Here is a 21,991-nt window from a genome sequence, read left to right as displayed (position 1 = left end):
TTGACCCTTGATCTACTAATGAGGACTCAACCATATATGACACTGAATAAATCTGTTTATCAGATGTGAATGCATTTTCAGTTGGTATACTTTATCATCATATTCAATTAACATGTCTATCAAGCATTTACATAAGGGTTTTGAGTATACAACATTTGAAGTACATTTCTGTTTGAGAGATATACAATATTTAGGTACAATATCCAATAAAGCTACATTAATGACAATGACGAAATTACAGTAAATGAAGAATTTTTAAATGGGCAGAATTTTCATGAGATTATGCTACTTACATATTTTAATAAAAAAATTTCACAAGTCTCATTCCAACACTCATACTGTGGTACTTTACATGCCAGTATATTTGATCTATCACTATGCAACTTCACCACATTTCAATTAGTACTAACCTACACTACAGCAACATTTTCATAATAAAAAGAGGGCTATTGTAAGACTTCTCTGATTGCACTGTATTAAGAATAAGTTGTACGGTACACACACAATATGCCTTACATATTGTACATTAAGTAGTATATTTACTCACACTGAATATTTTGCCTACAATGAAAAGAGAGACAAATTAATTTAATATGGAATTAATAAAGCAACTATAGTCTAAAAATTACACCAAACTTCTGCCAATATTTTTTTTTTAATTTCCTCCTCCACCCCCACACAGTTTAACTGAAATTCTAATTGTTTCACTGTTGATGTACACAAATTAGAAGTGGCCAGAGATAGGTGTGATTTCTACGCAGGGGTAAAAATTGCCATTAGATCAAAGCCTCCTCCTTGCCCATTTTAGGCTGTTTAATATTAACTTTGTCAGAGGAGACAGCAGGAGAAAACCATTTCTGAAGACAACCATTACATTTCAGAAATCATTGGAACATACAAGAGAAACATTCTGAATAGTGCCTATCATTACATTGCTTCTAAAACCTGTTACCATAGCTGTCAGCAGGTCGGACTTCCAAACATGTTCCAGTTCCAAATACTGCCAAGACTTTTTAAAGTACACTCTTATATACATATATTCTAGTTATCAATACAGCAAGGGAAAACAGATCGTGAAAGTTGAATTTAATAGATAGGCTTATTTGAAACAGTCTGGCTCAGTCTTCAGAATGTGAAGAAATACATCAGAAAGACTTCTGAAGCGGATTGTTTTAACAGGAACTTCTCTAAAACAGGTTTCAGAGTAGCAGCCGTGTTAGTCTGTATCTGCAAAAAGAACAGGAGTACTTGTGGCACCTTAGACTAACAAATGTATTTGAGCATAAGCTTTCATGGGCTACAGCCACTCGTTGCATCCGAAGAAGTGGGCTGTAGCCCACGAAAGCTTATCCTCAAATAAATTTGTTAGTCTCTAAGGTGCCACAAGTACTCCTGTTTTTTTTTCTCTAAAAACTTTTAAGGGTCGCACCCCCCATCCTCATCCTCCTCCCCCCCGGAGCCAGGAGCGGAGGCAAGAGGGGGTACAGACAGGGGTAAGGAGACCAAGCCAGGGACCGAGGAAGGAGCAGAGCTGCAGCCAGGCTGCAAAAGGGGCCGGCAGCCGGGCCCACAACCAGGTACAGCTCTGCTCCGGGCCTCGTCCCCAACCCAGGAACGGAGCCACGGTCCAGGCTGGGAGCTGGTGGGGGGCTGGGTGCAGAGCCACACCGAGGCTGGAGATAGGGTCAGGTGAAGGGCTGGGAACGCAGCTGGGGGCAGGACTGGAGCAGAGCTAGGGGTGGGGAGGGGCTGAGTGGTACTCCCTTCCCACCCCCTGTGGGAGCTGTCCCAGGCCCCGCCACCCCGCCCCCAAAATATTTCCTCCACGCACCCCCTACACAGGCACGAGCCCCACAGTTTGGGGACCTCTGGTTTAGAGGGAGAAGATGAACAGTTAAGGAAAGGTAAGAAGCAGTACTCCAAATGAAATCCTGGCACCAATGACAATGAAGTTTTGCCACCCATTTCAATTAGGCCAGGATTTCATTCCACACCATTAGGAAGCAGAAAATTCACTGTTTCACCTTAGTATCTTGTTAGCGGTATTGTATAGTATAATATATACCCGTGTGTGTCAAGCTATTTAAATCAGTCCACCCTGGTTAATAGAGCTCTGAATTTTTTTCAAGTGATTTTTCTGAATTCAGAGCAACTCACAATGGACTATAGCCTGCAAAAAATTATGACAGATAATACAAACACATTACATTAATGAAGTTTAACTGGCAAAAGGAAAAAAGTTGTGAGGAACACAAACATAGGTCTAATATCCAACAGCAGAAAAGACTATTTTTGCTTTTAAAAAGTGTCAAATGTCAATTATTTATAAGTGAATAAACAGGATACTCAGAAATTCTACTCTAAAAATTATGCCAAAGACAAACTTTGTTCAGCCAGAGAAATCGAGAAAATATTCCTCTTTAAGTAAATGAGTCAGCTAATTTAATTATTTTTCTGACTCTACCACCATTTTCTGCCTGTTGGTAGAAAAATTCTTATTTGTGAAACAAGTACACACACACACACACACACACACACACACACAAAAGGTCAAGGGGGTTCAAAGGAATGATTAGAAAAAGACTGTGTGCACTTACAGCTACCAAAATTAGTGCAATTCTAACCAACCCGTGTTGGAATAGCTGTGTCTAAATAAAGAAGTTTTCAGTATCAATATCTGAACACTTTAGATTTCAGCCTTAAAAAAAATATTAGCATGAAGATTCAAAAGTGGGACCACATACAGAGACACTACAGCATGCTAGTCAGATATGCCTTTTTACAGCTAACAGCCACAATCCCCAAGGCAACAGACAAGTAACTTTATACTCAAAGATAAATATATTGGTGAAAATTTGGATGCCCTTTCACAATCTGATCAGCAGTTAGATAGCAATTAACTTACTAATTTTTTTGTTAATGCAGTCACCATTCACAGAATTGTAAGAATCACATGTTTAAACTTGTAGGATATTTAGTGAGCAAAATGATTACTAAATATTTTGTTAAAATATAACATTAAAATAAATTATTCTGGTGATCTAGTGTATATATAGGACACACACTTCCACTGAAATACCTTTAAAGGGTATTTCAGTGGAATGTATAGCAATAAATCAAAAAATAATAGATCAGCAACTACAAGTTTTAGTTTTCAAAAAATTATCTGAATTATGTGGCAATTTATGGGCTTGTCACTTTTCGTTTGTTGATTCAACATATGTTACTGGTTACAAAATTCAATTATATAGACAACTACTGCTGCTTGCTCTTAACAGTATTTACATAAGCTAAAACAACTAGTACCTTGACAGGATTCCTACTGCAGAGACACAGGAAGTTCTTTCAATATTTAACAATGATAGTATTACTGTTAGAAAGGAAGACACCCAGCCCTCTTATGTAAGCCTCTTCTTTCTGGTCTTGAGTGTAATGTTGCACTTTCTTATACTATACAATTTCCATCTAATCTGAAGTAAACAGCATATTTGGGATGTTTGTAGCCAAGAACCCCCTCTATAACAAATTGTGGATCATGTCTCCCTCACATACATTATGTGGTAAGTATTAGAATTCACAAATCACACTTACCCAAGAAAGCAGTACACTGTTCATGGCAATGCCTTTTCTTCACCATAATGTTCACGTTTTAGATGTAAACAGCATGCTAAAAGTAAAGAAATATACATGTAATATTGGCACTCATTCATGCATGTAAACATTTCTGATGCTTTACTCAGATTTTATACAAATTAAAGATTTAATACTGTTGTTTTTCTAAATCAAAGTAGAAAGCAGGCTTCTATTAATATTGTAAGTGTGAGTGTGTCCTATATATACCAGAAGCCTTCTAAACATAAAGGAAGTCATACCCTTCACCAACTAAGCGTACCAACTAAAATGACTGAGATTAAGAGAGGGTAAAGGGATAATTCATACAAGCAAGATGATTACGATAGTATGGAAGTGTCTTATAAATTACATTTGCTAACTTTGTTTGTTTCTTTTGCTGGATTTGCTACACAATTCATCCCACTCTTCTGCAACCACAGCAATTTCCCATTAGGTTTTTTACTCTCCCTCTACATAAACAAGCAGCTCATCCAAATAAAAACAGATAACTTGATTAATTTGTTTCTTGTAGACATCATGAAAAAAGAGAGGGATTTAAATGAGAGGCAATTGCTTTGTCCACCAGCTCAGGAAAAGCATTCTATAACTAGGGAGCAGTATGAAAGCCAAAAAAAAAAAAAAAAAAAAAAAAGGCATCACTGCTGAAGTGGAAAGGGCAGGGCACTGACATTATACAAGACAAAGAGTTGAGTAATGAGGGGGCCCTGAATATAAACACAACAAAGTTTAAGTTTGATCCCAATGAGAGGAGCCAGGAGAGATTCTAACAGCAGGGTTATAGTCAGGATACTGCACAAGAAAGATGGATCTTAACAGCTACAATTTGTACTGACATGAGGTAGGGAGGTGAAGTGGGCATCAGGGAGGCCAGTAATCAAGAAGGGAGATGACAATGGCCTGTAAGAAAAGTTCTAGCTATTTGCCAGAAAGATAACGTTCCTGTGTTCAAGAGTTGTAAGGGAAGAAACAGCAAATTCCGACACTGCCTGGAAGATGAGGCTTAGGGCAGGGAAGACAGTAAGAGAGGAGACAAATATGATGCCCCAGTAGCAGGCCTAAGTTGATGGTAAGTGCATTGATGTATTCAAAGTGACAAAGAACAGGAAAGGATAGAGAAGAATCAGGAATTCAGTTTTAGCCATGTTAAGCTTAAGTTATTGGTCTCTGGCAACAGAAGTACATGTAATACACAAAATCATTTTTAAAGTTTAAACATAATTAAACTTAAGAAAACTTGCATTAATTCCCTTCCTAAAACATTTTTTATAGATTTAATATCATCATCAAGAAGCAGTATGAGGGCCACTTCAGTGTCTATCACAACCAGTACATGGAGGAAAATTAACTTCCATTGCTGCCCCACAGCAAGTCCCAATTAAGTATCAGTGTTTTAAGGGCACGTTGCTAGTGGACCATATCAGTTAAGTACACCGTAAAACATTTTGAGACATAGCTATAATTAGTTATTACAATAAGTCCTTTAAACAAAAGCAAAAAGGTATTATAACACAGTCAATCACAATTTTCATTAAAATATAGTTTTAGACCCTACTGAAAGCCATCATAGAACCACAGAGAATGCAGTATCTCCAATTGTCAAAAAACCTCCCTTTGTGCAGTGACACCATTGTAAAGTGGTTATATACAAGCCTATTTACATGTCTTTTTATGAATGGTCTATTTCTTTCCATTTCTGAGTCAGTCTCCCTCAAGACAGTTTTAAAATATTTTCATACCCAAATAATTTCCATATAAATCCATAAAATGCATCAGAGAAAAAAATTCTATATCCATATTCATGTAAACCTTCATTTACATGAATATGGGTATAGATTAGGAAACCATGTGCCTCTAGAATACTGGATTCCATGCTGCAATACAAGGATATTCTCTAGTTATGTATTATGTATGTGGGGAAGGGTTACAGGGAGGAAGGGAAAATGAGGTTGCAGGAGCCAGAGGGGGGAACAGAGGAGGAGTGGGACACAAGCCTGATGAGGCAGCAGGGGAGAAAGGAGCTGGTGGGAGGGTCTGATTAATAACAGAAGTGCAAGAGGGGCAAGACCAGAGGGAGGACATTGACATGCTAGAGGCAGAGAGGCATAAGGGCCTATAACCACTAAAGCACAATACCAGAGGACCTAAGGTTAAATCCAGGAGTCTTCAATCTCTACATTACTTTGCTGTCAGGAAATAGCCGTGAAAAGCACGGCAAAGTGTGTTTTGTCCCCCTCTAGTAACTGGTCCACATAGAGGATAACAGCTTTACAGTGCTGCCAGTTACTAAATTAGCTCAAGTGACAGGAGTCTGTGCTGTGGATCTAAATGTCTGAACACTGTCAAAGGCCGAAGATGGAGCCAAAACCACATGATGGATTTTTTGCAGTTAAATTTTAACTTAGGAAACTATAGTAAAAGATTAAGGGTGAAAAGTCAAGCACTCAGAAGTTTGAAAATGCCAGAATTAAGGTGTACTGTATCTGTGAAAATGGCACTGCAGCCTCTTTTCTTGGTCTTGATGACTTCCATATCAAATTTGCTTAGTTAACAGGTAAAAAGATGTTTTCCTCTGGCAGACAGTTCTGAAAATTCAGCCTGAAAGTTGAAATTCCAGCTGTGCTATTTCTGCATCACCACAAGTAACAGATCCTACTAGATAAATTCTGCCCTCTCTTATACCTTGTGCAACCCAACTGACTTAATGGGGTTGTACAGGTGAGAGGGCAGAGGTCCCTGCAAATCAAACTTAGTAAACAATTCATTTATAGATGCACTAATCAAAGCAGAATCCTGCCATTTCCCAGAGCTCTATTAGCCGTGAAGGATAAGGATTAAAAAGATAGTGAAAACTTCATATTCTAGTTAAAAAAATTAGATACGACAATATCTAAATCGCAAAAGTGACCTTACTAAACAGATCTATTGTCACTTCAGAGCAAAACTACACTAAGTTGAAGTATTATACCCACTACAGATAACTCAAATTATTTTTGTCAATAAACACGGATATAAATCACCCAAGAATATGGTGACCTACAAGCAGACCACCATTTAAAAGTGTTCTTAAATTTCTGCAAATCAAAAGAAATAACTCTCAGTTACTGTACATGATGAATAACCCAAACAAAACACAGTGAAAGACACATTCAGCACAGAGTGATTTAAATGCTCATAATTTCCCCAATTATGTGTCATGGACATGCATCTTCACTGTTATTACTCCTCCTTGGTACACCACCCCACTTGCTTGCATACATGTCACTGTATAGTAGATGAGTACGTAGGTAGTCTATAGAAATATCATGAAGGTAATATTTTCATAGTGAGTGCTGCAAGAGTTAAGGTTTTTTTAACCTTCTCATCTTTTTACGTGTGTGTGTATTATATATAGTATTGAAAACTAAAAAATAAATAAGCAATAAGGCAAAACAGGCAATGAGCAATAAGATAATCACAGGAGAGCGGAGGTAAGGTTATGATGCAATAGTCTTCAATTACATAATCACACAGTATTTCATAACTCCCATTCAATGCTCTGGTGGCATACTCAATCTTTAAAAGCTAAACAATTGCATGGAGTGCCAATGTCCACAAACGTCCAAATGTTCTACATCACCAACAAGGAAAAAGAAATACTCTCCCATCCACCCAACATGCTCTTTTCTAGCAAAAACAATACTCAGCTTTTAGCAACACTAGTCAATTTTACAACCCTGGGGAGTTTCTATACAACAACGAGAATGGCAGATTCCTGTCCTCTTGTGGGTCCTCAATGAAGTCAATGGGGTCCATGCAAGAACAAAGCTTCACCCCTGCAGTCAGTTTCAGGATTGGGGTCTAACTGTTGTCAGAAAAGCTGGTGGTTGAAACACCAAGAGAAGCTTACATTATATTACAGGGAATAACACAATAGCCCACCCAGAACCAATATCTTTAGGCCATGTCTAGACCAGAAAAATAGATAATGTCTTTAAAAAAATTAGCTAAAATTTGTGTTAAATGCCAATGCAGACTAGGTGAAGCCTAGGGCTGACCTTGACTAGTAACATTTTTAAAATGTTTAAATCCTGTCTATACTAGTGTTTAAAAAACATGTGTGCCAACACATTTAGGCAACCAACATTTTTAGTCCATACATAGCTTTAGACAATTGCTACTGCAGCGTAGAACTTTGATTTTGCACAAGAGCATGGATCCAATAACGGAGAAGACTTTTAGTGAATAACTTCAGAGAATACTAATATTTCTTCAAATTTGCAGATCACCTTTAGCATAAAGGTTACTTGATCCTTCTTTTATTCTTGCTACTGCACTTTCAGTTTAAACTTGAATAAAATACTATTAAAAACATTAAGACTGAAAAACAAAACATTGCAGAATCAGAAAGTGATTAAATTAAAATGAAACATTAATCTTAACTGCTCCCTTGGGCATAAGCATTACCATATAGTTTAATTATATGATAACATACTACTACTCCTCATACTACTATAATACACAATTTTCCTAAAACTTTACAGCATCTAGTAATATGAGAATTGGAGAAGCCAATGAAATTGAAACTAGTTTCACACAGTAAATTTTAATTTGTCCTGAGTAAATACGTTTCAACATTTCTCTTCTACAGACTTCCAGGAGCCTTCCCTCAGCACCTTCCCAGGTGCATGTGGAATTAAGCGTCTCCTGAACAGGCCTTGTTTCAGGTAATGGGCACTTCAGTGCATTTTTAAATATGCACCTACCTCAGCTATGCATACAAGCGCACCACTTCCTCTCAGATCATTAGGAGCTTACTGAGAAAATCCCTTTCACAACCTAACAGCCATTTTCACCATATGCCTGCGAAATCAAATTTCCATATGAAAACAGGCTTGTCAATTACAGCATCAATGCCAAAATTTAAACTTTCTAATCCAGACTGTAGATCTGTTCAAAACCACATCATCAGATTGTTTATTATAAGGAAATGAGGGAGGGATAGCTCAGTGATTTGAGCATTGGCCTGCTAAACCCAGGGTTGTGAGTTCAATCCTTGAGGGAGGCCACTTAGGGATCTGGGGCAAAATTGGTCCTGCTAGTGAAGGCAGGGGGCTGGACTCAATGACCTTTCGGGGTCCCTTCCAGCTCTATGAGATAGGTATATCTCCATATATTATTAGTATTTGGCTCTTGCTGTCCTAACTGAAAGATCTATGAAACATTTTTGCTCAACCTTATTATGAGAATTTCCGTGCAGTCACAGGTCAACTCTGGGAAATTTCAACACAATAGATGAAAGCTTCAAAATTAAAATTAATTGAAAACAGAATTTAGAACTGAGATGCTTAATTATGTAAGCAGTTACGGCTTTCTAACAACTTTTGTGATGAGACCAAACTACCACAAAGGAGTTTTAAAATCAGGGCCAGTCACCTTAACTCATCCTACTACATCTACATGCAACATAGACTCTATATTCTTATGTCACGTCCCTGAACTAAGAATAATTTCCTGTAGTTTGTACAAAAGACCTACAAGTGCACACTTTGGGCCAGATTCTACAAACACTTATGGATAAAAAACAACTTTATTCACAGGTGCAGCCCCATTGAAATCCACTTGCATGAGAAAATTATTCACCTGAATAAGTACTGCAGGATTAAGCCTTTTTTAAAAAAATTACACACTTCCAAGGCACAGACGATTTCATCTGCCAAACCACATACATTTACATAATTTAATCCAAAATTATGTTTAAACTCCTCCAACATTTAATTCCCAAGCATAGCGTTTTCTAAATATATAATTAGTTCAAATTTTCAGAGATAACATAGACATATTTAATCTATCCTATGCAGTCCTTTGTGCAGAAAAAAATTGTCAGTAAACTATATAATAAAAGAAAGTTTATTTAAACACTGTGAGATCTGTCAAGAGAAAAAAGTTGCAACCCTTTAATCTAAAGGAGTGATTTTACTGATTTAGTTAAACTTGTGCAAATCCCTTTGTGGACATTGTTATTTTAGTTTATCTTAAACCAATTCCTAATCAATTTAAACTGAGCGGGTTTAAAGCCAAAATAGGTGTGTACACAGACTTTTGCATTAGTTTAAAATCTCATTTTTAGTTAAATCATTGCAACTTTCTTATGTAAAGGTCTAAAGTTAAAATTTAGAAATTTAGAGATCTATCTAAGCCAAACTTTAGTATCCCAATTTGTCATGCCTAATTTTGTCATTTTTATATAAGTATTTTCTGATCATCAGTGATAAAGAATTCAGAGGAGACAATATAACTGTTGCAGCACGGATCAAAGTTAAAACATTAAAGGCCAGCTCCAGCTCCACCACCTCCCTTTTACTCTACACAGCCCTATATCTGAAATATCAGGATCAACATAAAAACTAGGATCCCAATACACCAAAGCCAATCATTTTCTCCAATGTCAGAAAAGGCACCTCTCTCCCAAACACGTTATAATGTTCAATGCTGAGTGAAAGTTAATGCTGACTTAGCTAATACTACATAATGGATGCTCCATTTTTCTACAATGGTCACTGTACTACCAGTGTTTAATTCATTACACAGCAAAGCAAATTAAAGCGTCTAGATCATCACATTAAAAAACTATGCTTAAAAAAAAACGTGCAAAAATCAAACACTCAGGTTAGGAAGTATAAAATGGGAATATTACCAGCTTCTACACTACTTTCTTCACAAGTATGTTGGGAAGAGAAAATCATTACTGTTTGAAATTCTGATACTATGATGAGCATCACAGAGAAGTCCACAAAGAAATTAATAATTCTGTGTTTCGCGTAGGGTTTGGGTGGTCTGAGGTAAATACCATATGGGGCCACACACTTAACTGTGATAACAAAATAATATTTTCTACCCATTCAGTGAGCACCAGCCATCCTAGGTACTGAATGAGATGCGTGGATCCTGTGGGGAAAAAATAGCAAGTGATCATGTAATCAAAGATCTTACCATCATGCATATGAACAAGAGGACCAAAACTTAAAAGTTGCATGGGAAACCTTAAATGTTGGCTTTTGAGCCAACACTTTTGAGTGCTTGACTTTGCAACCTTGCTGTTCTTTGAATGTATAGCGTCTGGCATTTTGTTTTTCAGTAATTCCTACATTTTTGGGAAGTAATCTGAAAAAAATCCCATTAGTGAACTTATACTGGTTCCTCACATGGATCATCAGCAGTGATGGTACCTTGACAGACCTATATCAATTGAGCTAACAGAACAGTTGAAGGGATCGCTTCTTGGCTCTATGAGCCAAGATGTGAAAATTATCTAAGTTACATCTCCTCTATGACAGACGTGGGCAAACTATGGCCCGCCGGACAGTCCTGCCCGGCCCCTGAGCTCCCGGCCGGGGAGCCTTGTCCCCAGCCCCTCCCCTGCGGTCTCCCCTCCCTAGCAGCCACACCGCCGCATGGGCCAATACTCTAGCTCACCGCTCCCGCTGGGCAGCATGGGGAGCACAGCTGGCTCTGGTCGGGTGTCGCAGCTGCGAGCTCCTGCTGCTGGTAAGGGGGCAGGGAGCAGGGGGGTCGGGTAAGGGAGCAGGGGGGTCCTGGGAGGCAGTCAGGGAGGAGGGGGCGCAGGTTCAGGGGGGCGGTCATGGGATGAGGAACAGGGAGGGTTGGGAGTGGGAGTCCCGGGGGGGCCTTTTGGGGGAGCCTGTGGATAGGGGTCAGGAGGGCAGTCAGGGGACAGGGAGCAGGGGGTGTTGGATAAGGGGGTGGGATCCTGGGGGGCAGTTAGGGGTGGGGGGTCCCGGGAGGGGGTGGTCAGGAGACGAGGAGCAGAGGGCAGTTGGATAGGGGGTGGGAGTCCCGGGAGGGCTGTCAGGGGGCGGGGGTGTGGATAGGGGTTGGGGCAGTCAGGGGACAGGGAGCAGGGGGTTTGGATAGGGGGCGGGGGTCCCAGGAGGGGGCGGTCAGGGGACAAGGAGAGGGGGGGGTTGGATGGGTTGCAGGTTCTGAGGGGGGGCAGGGCAATCAGGGGGTGGGAAGTGGGAGGGGGCGGATAGGGAGCAGAGGTCAGGCTGTTTGGGGAGGCACAGCCTTTCCTACCTGGCCCTCCATACAGTTGTGCAACCCTGATGTAGCCTTCGGGCCAAAAAGTTTGCCCACCCAGCATATCGGAGATGAGACACCTAACCAGTATGTTTTACTGCTACTAGCTGTCAGCAGAGGAATACTGGGACTCAAACTCTGGGTTCTACAGTAGAACCTCAAAGATATGAGCACCAGAGTTACAGACTGACCAGTGAACCAGACACCATGTGAAACTGGAAATAACCAATCAGGCAGCAGCGGAGACAAAAAAAATGCAAATACTGTCCTGTGCCTGTATTGCATACCCCTCCACCCCCACGCACAGAGTACCCACTTACAGCGAGAAAGTGAAGATGTTGAAATTCGCAGGCAAAGCTGTGAGCCCCTGCTGCCAGCCCAAGGCAGCCAGAGCAGGAGCTGCACCAGGGTCTGTGCTGCTTTCCTGTAGGCCATGGGTGCTGTTTTCACATACACACCCTCGCCCTCGGGGGCAACACTGTTCATACACCCACACACCCCGGGAAGGAGACATGTTGTTTTCAAAGGACAGAGTCTCCCTCCTCTCAATTCCAGTGCTCAGTGCCCCAAAGGTCTCCAAAACCCTGGAAGCAGCTGCAGAAAACATATTGCTCAGCTCTAGTACCCTGGACTGGGGCATGCCCAATGTATATTGGATCTTTAGAGAATTTAGCTGCCAAACTCTAACAGGCCTCTACTAATGTACAAGTAGCAATATTCTTAAAACTCATCCAACTGTGGGTCGATTTTCATGGAATAGTAAAAGGCACCTCCTAAACCCGGGCCTTTCCATGTCAAGTTTCCAGTCCCTGCTTCAAAGCAGGGAGGTGCTAAAACTTCTCAATAAAACAGATGAGAGATTTTTTTTTAAAAATATTGGCAAAACCATGTACTCTTCCCTAACCTCACTCTCAGAGATAGCTCAATTTGATTTTGCTGAAATTTCAAAAATCAGCCAGAGACCTGGCATGGAAAGTTTAAGTCCAAACAGACAAAGCAACTGAAAACAGGCACTGACAATGGAAACTGTTAGGCAATCTTAGCTATAGGCATTGCTGCTGTGCCTACAAGGAAAGGACCAGCACAAAAAATGTGACTGATACACAACATTACAGGAAAAAAAGCTGACAGTGAATTTCAAGTGAACTGTAATTATCAGTTTCTGATTATGTCAAACAAGAAGCATGAAAATCAAATGGATCTTGACGTTATAAGAATCTCCAAGATGCGTCTTCAATCATAGCTTACCTATTTTAATTATGTACATGCTACCAACAGCACCAGCTCCTTTGCTGAACATCCCAATTGCTATCACAGACTTCCACTCTTGCAGCTCTGACCCCAGACCTTGCAATACTCTCTTAAAACATTTCTCTATTATAACCTATTTGCATCAGAATGTCACACTTTGCAGTAGCTCCTACATTTAAACTTTTTTATATTAAAAGATTATGGAAAATAAACCTAATTAACTTTAGTTAAACAGTAAAAGGAATCACTGGCACCAAGTAAGCAAACCAGAATCCTGCTTTATTTTAGCCAATTAGTCACTCGATATATGAGAACCTTCTGAACATTCCATTTCAAAAGAACCCGGCATTACTGATCATCTACTGTTGAAATCAATTGAAATCTTTCCACTGATTTCAGTAGCTTTTCGATCAGGCCCTAAGACAAGCACACAAGTTCTTTGCTGAATCAGTGCCTAAAACAGTTTTCTCGTGTTCTCTCCCTAAAGTGTTAAGAACTTATATTAAACTAAACTACAATACTAAATATGAACAAAACCTTTTTTATTTTTTATTTTTTTTACTAACACTGCCAAAGTAAACTGAAAGGACAAAATCCTGATCCCACCGAAAACAAAGGGAATTTTGCCACTGACTTCAATAGGATCAGGATTTCACACAGAATGTCCACTGATTTTAAACTTGTGTCCAGTTTTTCCTTAAGTTCAAACTTTGAGATTCAAAAACCAGTTACAACTTTGTACATTTCCTCTATATTTGAGATTACAGAAACCTTGTCACATATTACATCCCTCTTTTTACACGAACAAAAAACTCAAATGCAACCTAACAGCTCAGAAGTAGAGACTGAAAGTTTTTTAAATTCCAAAAGGGTATCACAAGTTACATTTAAAAAATGATAGCTAAGATATTTGTCAAGTTAAAACTTACAAAAAAGCTTAGGAAGACAGACAATGTTTACCCTACATAGTTTTTACCTCATCTGTTTATGAATTCTTTTATGTTTATTAGTATTATTTATTATTATACCATACCTGTAAATCCAAGTTGTATTATTTATTATCAAAAGCCATAGATAGACAGATCTTAACCTATCAAGTCTGGAAACAAATACTAAATATAATTATTGTCTGGGATTCTTACTCTCCACTGTGATACACGAGTTTCTAGCCATATCGTCAGCTATCGGACCTCAGAATTGCCAAAGGCCCAAGGATAGAATATTTCCAGAACTTAAACCAGTGTAGTTGAATGAGGAAATCTTCCATTTGAAGGGAAAGGAAAAGGCATTTATGCAGCAGATCATTAAAACCAAAAAACTTACACCTGTTCGAAAGCTATTTAGAATATTAGTGACAAATAAGAATGTTTAGTGGTCACTGCATAGGTGAGGCAGTCAAAGGCACAAAATACACTATCATGCAGGTTCAGCAATTTTTCAGATTTGGGGTGAGATCGGATATGGATATCCTCAATATACATGAAAATCAATTACGGCATGGGATGAAAAAAGTTTCATTTCAGCTTGTCACCATCTTCGGCCTGGTCTACACTGGGGGGAAGAGGGGGGAAAGACGGGTCGATCCAAGATACGCAACTTCAGCTACGAGAATAGCATAGCTGAAGTCGACGTATCTTAGACTTAGATTCACTTACTTTGCATCCTTGTGGTGTGGGATCGACGGCCGCCGCTCCCCCATCGACTCCACTTTCACTTCTTGCCATGGTGGAGTTCCGGAGTCGACGGCAGAGCGATCGGGGATCGATCACTACCTGCTGATCCGGCACGTAGTGTAGACGTACCCTTAATGTGCGACAGCACCATGATTCAGTTATTCAGGTCACCAAATGAGTATCCCATCATATGTTCTATCTGTCATTTTTAAGGGTTTTATACAATTATTTAAAAAGCTATTGGTATAAAAAAATAATTCATATCCTTCCTCACGTAAAATCAAGCTACCTTCATTACCACAAGTTCACTGCACAGACCTCAAAGGAAAAACTTAAAAAACACTAAGTTACTTAAGAACTTTTTCATACATAATATTTTGATTTTATGAAGTGATATTTATTAACCTAAAAGACCAGGAAACAAGTGCCTTATACCCAGGACTGCAAAGCTACAAAATTTGCTACAGAATCTGCCTGTTCCTGAAGCTGTGCAGCAGATGCTAAGCTTTCCTTTAAAAAATTATTCTAACCCTTGAAGTCTTCAAAATATGAAGCACATGAAAACTGTTTCATGGTTGTCTTCCTGAGCCTGCAGACAGCCTGAAGCAGTGGCTCTGAGAGATATGAATTGCCATCAATCACCTCCAGCTTCTGATTAAATTTCCTCCTTTTTCCCCAAATGTGGAGCCCCCTCTATCACTCCCAATTTACATTGATTTGAGGCTCAACAAGTGCAAATCTGTGAAATACAGCAGCTGTATAAAACTGAAAGAATGTTGGAAGTAGAACTGGTGGACAAAGGTTAATAGGCAAACAGTAGGAGAGGCAGTCACTGGCACATAAAAAAAGCAGCTTTGTCACATGAATCTAACTACAACATACTCAGTATGTGAATTTTACAACACAGTTACAATGTTTAAATATCCTTCCTGCAACCTATGCCACAAAGCTCACTGTGCTACTATCAACTGATGTACAGATTCATGTAAAGACAATTCTCTGACCCATTATTCATTTGCTTTTATAAGGCTTCCTTTTGTTTCTATTCCTTTACAATGAAGGCTACCTCCTAAACATAGGGCAGCAAAAGAACACTAGGAGCATCAGTGGCTAAATGCATGTGTGGTTTTTTTAAGATACAATATTGAAAATAGATATTTATATACATCAAATACCAGCTAGATCTGGAAACTATCGAGTTATGAACACCACAGAAATGAAGGTTGTGCATAACTCCGAACAAAACGTTATAGTTGTTCTTTCAAAAGTTTACAACTGAACATTGACTTAATACAGCTTTGAAACTTTCTATGTAGAAAAAAAAATCTGCTTTTAACCTACTTAATTTAAATGAAACAATCACAGAAAGTTTCCTTGCTTTGTCAATTTTTTTTTTAATTTCCCTTTTTTAGTAGTTTACATTTAACACAGTATTGTATTTGCTTTTTTTGGGGGGGAGGAGGGGAGGTAGGAGTCTCTGCTGCTGCTTGATTGCATATTTCCAGTTCCAAATGAGGTGTGTGGTTGACAGGTCAGTTCAGAACTGGCATTCGTAACTCGGAGGTTCTACTGTACTTTGTATTGAAGATTACTTCCATTACCCACAGGTAACTATGCTGCTACTTCTCAATTTCTTGTATTAAAAATTTTAACATTCTCAAGATATATAATATGTATACTCTAAGCACATACATATAGTGGCATCCTTTTTAAAAATACCTGGTAAAGGAATACGTTGGCAAAAAAAATGTGTAATTATACTGAAGACTTGTTTTAAAAAATGTCAATACATAAAGAGATAAAATGCTGTTCATCTGACGTGGTAAAAGAATTAATTAGATAAATTAATAGATTTTATGCTTATCAAAATTCTTCAATACCTCTTAAAGGTTTTTTTGTGCAAAATTGTTATCCATTTACTTTTTGGATACCAATACACTATTACATCTACCATTATAAAGATACAAAACAGATGAGCCAAAAAAATCTGGCTCATCTGTGTTTTTGAGTACTCAGCTCACAGTATTTTACTATTCACTATTAAAGCATTTGTCAATTGACTGGAGAACGCTGAACTGAAGGTGTAAAGCATTTTGAGCTTCTGTAACAAACAGGAACTAAGATTGACAACAATACTGCAACAGAGATTGGTATTTCCATTTTCCAGATGAGGAAACAGAGGCACTAAAGCTGGCTCAAACCAATGTAGAACCCATATATTCTGTCTACTAGCTCTGTACTTTAAACCACAAGCCCATCTTTCCAGACTGCTTTCTTACTATCCTATTTCCACAGAACTAAGATTTAATAGAGCCATTCATTTTAACTGAAGGAGAAAATATGAATATATGTTTACTTAAGCTACCAATCCACTTACACACATGCTACAAAAATAAACATGTGGCAATTAGCTGAAATTTGCCTCAATTTTTCCACATTTAATAATCTGGGGAAAGCCAACTGCATAGATCTCTAAAATCACAAGTAAATCAATACCAGAACGTGAAAGATACACAAATATAAACCTTAGACTGAATGAATTATAGATTGTCATCAGTGCACCTCTCACTTTTGCTTGCTCTTGTGGTGTATATTTGTGGTTTCCTGGCAATGTACCGTATATACTGGTTCATAAGCCGAATATTTTTGGTAAAAATATGACGCATCAAAGAGCGGGGGTTGGCTTATAAATGGGCCTACACCAAAATCTGATGATTTTAAACTCTATGGAATCATTGAATTGAATATCTAATACAGGGATCGGCAACCTTTGGCCCGTGGCGTGGCGGGAAGCGGCGTGGGCCAAGGGATGTGCTGGCCGCTGCCCTCATTGGCCTGGAGCAGCGAACCGCAGCCAGTGGGAGCTGCGATTGGCCGAAACTGCGGACGCGGCAGGTAAACAAACTGGCCCGGCCCTCCAGGGTGCTTGCCCCGGCGGGCCGTGTGCCAAAGGTTGCTGATCCCTGATCTAATACATTGTCATTTTGTTTACCTGGAACGTCTGCAGGCATGGAGCCCCTCAGCTCCCTGTGGCCGCGGTTCGCCATTCCCAGCCAATGGGAGCTGCAGGAAATGGCGCCACTTCCTGAAGCTCCCATTGGCTGGGAACGGCAAACCGCAGCCACAGGGAGCTGGGGGGGCTCCATGCTTGCAGATGCTCCAAGTAAACAAAACGTCCCAACTCACCAGCAGCTTACTCTGACGGGCCGGGAGCCAAAGTTTTCCAACCCGAGAAATATAGGGTTGGCTTATGAAAGGGTCATACAGTTTTTGCTATTTTTACCTATCCATTTGGGGGGGGGGGGTCGGCTTATAAACGAACGGGCTAATGAACGAGTATATACGGTAACTATTAACATGCAAGACCGCCAGATTCATTGCTAACTTTGAGTTCCATCATGTCAATTTTGATCTTCACATGGTTTGTTGTCGCTCTTATAACTGCAATACTAGCATTGTATCCCATTTCAAAATAACAGTTTAAAAAAAAATCAAAGCTAAGTGATAAGAAATAACTTATATTTTTTTTTTTTTGAGAAGCGTAAAAAGGTCCTTTAAGTGGGAATGAACTACACTGTGCTACAACTTTTTTTCCCCATTAAACACTACAGCTACCCCGCTAGAGGCAGACATTTAAAATTATTAAATACCATTTTGCAACTGATCAGTATACGGTTTTTTAGCATGATTATTTCTGTAATTTGATACCTCTGGAAAATTTAGTAGGCAGCTATTACTTCCACTTCACTCTTCAACCTGGATGATCTACCCTTAATACACCTGGGTCCTAATAAACAAACACTAATGCTGTATGGCTCAAGACTTAAGAATTTTTTTAAATCAGGATATGATGCTGCAAAACAAATTTTGGGCTTCTTTTTTTTAAAAAAGAAATACAAATAAAACAATTTGACCCCAGACACCTAGATATTACAAGTTGGTTACAAATATCCCCTGGGATTACTTAATGCAGCTATTTTTAAAAAATAAAGATGGGTATGGCAACAATTCTATGTTTACAAATGCAAGCTTCCCCAATAGCACTTAAGAATTGTTTATATTTTGGTATCCTATACTGGCAAGATTAGAAAAAAACACTAACCATATTACTCCTGCAAAAAGTCATTATGGGACAATCTAATAAATAGTGAAACATGATCACAATGAGTCAAATTAGTATTGTAGCAAGTAGATAATTGGACCAGCAAGAGGGCCTTTTCCAAAGGTAAGTTTATTTTGTGGGAAAAGTGTTAAGTTGTCATCAAAAACACGACCTGCAATTCTTCAGGATCAGGCAGGTCAAGCAGAAACTTGACTACCCATGAGTGTTTTCATCTTGGTCCAGCCCTAAAAATATTGACTCCCAAGACAAATATTTTTGAACATAGAACTCAAAGCATTAAAGTGGTACACAAGATCTGATGTACTCTGCTTTCTTATTCTTAAATGACCCATTTAGGGTCATTTAAAAGATGGTCACTTAGAAATTCGATTTTTTTAAAATCAGTGAGTTAAAAAAAATCAAGTTGACAGAACCCTGTTTACTATAGTTAATGGGGACTTTTTAAAACATCAACACTAGCTCACTTGGACTCACTTTACTGTACACTCGACAACCTAATATAATGTACTTGACACAGTTCTACATACAGAAAATATTGACCTATTCCCACAAAAACAGATCATTTCTTGAATATTATTAATCATCAGTAGTATGCAATGAATGATTAAAGTCATGAAAGGAAAACTAAATCAGTAATGCTTCGCTAGTTAGATGATTTAGAATGATTTTTGCAGCAAACAGTAAAACAAAGCAAAAGAAGTAGTGAGGTCTGACCACCCGATCACCTTATTACACCAAGCTGGGAAGGGTTACTCACAACACACGGCAGTGCCAGTAACAATAGCAATATACTCTCCCCAGAGCTTTAAATCTAGATTCTGGTCTGTTGAGCCGTGTCCCTTCATGGATGAGATTAGACTCCCGATTCCCTCCTGGCTCGGGGAGTCAAGCCGAGATTCCCCCCACACACGCCTCTTCCACAAGGGGAGATGTGTCTCGGTGTCATTTCCACCCTCGTGTAAAAGGAGCAAACAAGCACGTCCCCCCGACGAGCGCACACACACAAATACAGCGCAGCAACACGCTGGGGGTGCTTGTTGAGTCACAACCAGACGACCATGCCCTACTCCCTCCCACCCAAGAACACAGGCAACCTCCCAGCGCCCCGGCCCGCATACGCACGCCTCCCAGTCACACAATACACGCTCTCCACCCGGCCCCAGCTACCTCCGCGTCCGCAGCCTCCACCCGCCCCACCGAGGCGCTGCCCACGCCGAGCCTGTTTCCAAGCAAGCGCCTCACGTCACAGACACCGGGCGAGTCCCCCGATCGCAGCCCTCCGCCCGTTGCTTAGCCCACACGCCCCGCTCCCGTCCACCCCCGCAGCCGCCTGGCTCTGAGCCGGGGAAGGGGGAGCGGCGCTGGCTCCGGCGCCCGGGATGCGACTCACACCCCGGAGCAGAGGGCAGTTACCTCCCGGGCACTTGGGGCAGGAGAAGCCGCCGCTGCAGGGGGCGGAGAGGAGCCGGCTCTGTAGGCACCGACGGCTCGCTGGGGCTGGCCGGACGGCGGCGAGAGCTCCCAGCGCGCTGACCCCTTCGGATCCTGCCCGGCCGCCCTCCCCGCCTGCGGTGCGAGCGGAAAAAATGGGGTCAGAGGAGGAGGAGGGCGCAGCCCGAGAGGGGTTCCGAGTCAGAGGGAAACGGCGGCGGAAACCGCCCCGGCGGTAGCGGCGGCGGCGACACACAGCGCACGCCCCTTCCCGCCCCGCCCCCCGCCAGCCACAGGAGGCGGGGCTAAGCGAGACGGGGGGAGGGGCGGGGCGCGGACTCCACCGCAGGAGAGCAGGGGGCGGGGCGAAGGGAAGGAATAGGGCGGGGGCACATGAGGACACACTCGCAGGTGGGCGGGGCCTGAATGACACGAGGAAAGAGGAAATGTGATTGGAGAAAGGAGGGAAACTACGGTCTCGGGAGCCACTCCTTTCCCAAGACTCCCTTTTCCACTAGAGAGCGACAGGCCTCTCAGCCAATCAGCGGAGAGACCGGTGGAACTGGGAACAAGCCAATAAGAAGCGTTGGGTGACACGCGCGATCGCAGACTCTGCTTCAATAAAACGCGGGGTCTGTACAGCAAGCGGCGCTCCGCGTCCTGTTCCCTGGAGCGGCTGCCCACGCCTTGCTGGGAGGCACCTCTGGCGAAAGAGAGTCTTTGCTGTGGGTGTCAGTCCCGCCAGTGCAGGCTGCTATCTTCTGCCGCTGCCGGAAGCGGTGGGCTGCGGACACCCGCGTCCCGCTACAGTCCCGGCACCTCCTGCAAGAGACTCGCAGCGAGCTGTCCCGTGAAAAACCGGCGCTTCCAGCCGGTGGGTTGCGAAGCTCAGTTTGGAAACGTGCCCCCCTAAAGGAAAATAAGCTCTGTTGGGGTCTGGAAGAACAGCCATGTTGGGTCTGCCCAGTGGGCCTCCGGCTCGTAGCCGCTCTTTGACTCGGGTCAGTGTCTGATGCCTCACAGGGAATGAATAGAACAGGGCAATTAGTAAGTGAGCCATCCCCTGTCATCTAGTCCCAGCTTCTGGCAGTCAGGTTTAGGGACACCCAGGAGCATGGGATTGTTTCTCTGACCATCTTGGTTATTAGCTATTGATGGGCCTGTGTATGCACCGTGAATTTACCGAATTCTTTTTTTGAACCCAGTTAAACTTTTGGCCTTCACAACATTTCTTGGCCACCACAGGCTGACTGTGTGTTGTGTGAAGTACTTCCTTGTGTTGGTTTAATCTGCTATTAATTTCATCATGTGACCCCCTGTGTTATGTGACAATGTAAGTAACACTTCCCTATTCACTTTCTCAATATGGTTAATGATTTTATAGACCTCTATTATATCCCCCTCTTAGTCATCTTTTTTCTAAACTAAACAATGCAAAGTCTTTTTAATCTTTCCTCCACAGGAAGCTGTTCTATCCCCCATTATTTTAGTTGCCCCTCTCAGTACTTTTTCCATTTCTATCATTTTTGTTGAAATGGGTGATCAGAATTGAATACAGTATTCAAGGTGTTGGCCTACCATCGGTTTATATAATGCATGATATTTTCAGTCTTATCTATCCTTTTCCTAATGATTCCTAATATTTAAGGGTTTTTTTTGTTGCTGTACATTGAGCAGAGGTTTTCAGAGAACTAGCCACACTAACTTCAAGATCTCTTTTTTTGAGTGGTAACACTGAATGTTGACCCCTTCATTTCGTATGTATAGTAAGGATTGTTTTCCAATGTTCATTCCTTTGCATTTA

At 40.9% G+C, this 21,991-nt stretch overlaps 1 protein-coding gene across 5 annotated transcripts in view; it reads right to left on the bottom strand.

Moving 5' to 3' along the window:
* The window catches only part of CSNK1G3 (casein kinase 1 gamma 3), a 130,111-nt gene extending 109,670 nt beyond the window's left edge, over positions 1-20,441 (bottom strand). For 3 of the 5 annotated variants that reach the window (XR_004646057.1, XR_004646058.1, XM_034773103.1), the window contains exons 1-2: positions 20,170-20,441; positions 3,592-3,667 (exon numbers count right to left, since the gene is read on the bottom strand). The gene's annotated coding sequence lies outside the window, so the exon portion shown is untranslated. The remainder of the gene's footprint in view (positions 1-3,591; positions 3,668-20,169) is intronic. The other 2 variants (XM_034773102.1, XM_034773104.1) reach the window with 1 other exon arrangement.
* Positions 20,442-21,991: the final 1,550 nt, after the last annotated feature.

This window comes from Trachemys scripta, chromosome 6 (genome assembly GCF_013100865.1).
Source record: "Trachemys scripta elegans isolate TJP31775 chromosome 6, CAS_Tse_1.0, whole genome shotgun sequence".
Taxonomy (NCBI): domain Eukaryota; kingdom Metazoa; phylum Chordata; order Testudines; family Emydidae; genus Trachemys; species Trachemys scripta.
Note: the sequence above shows the minus strand (reverse complement) of the source record. Positions and strands in the feature narration are given on the sequence as shown.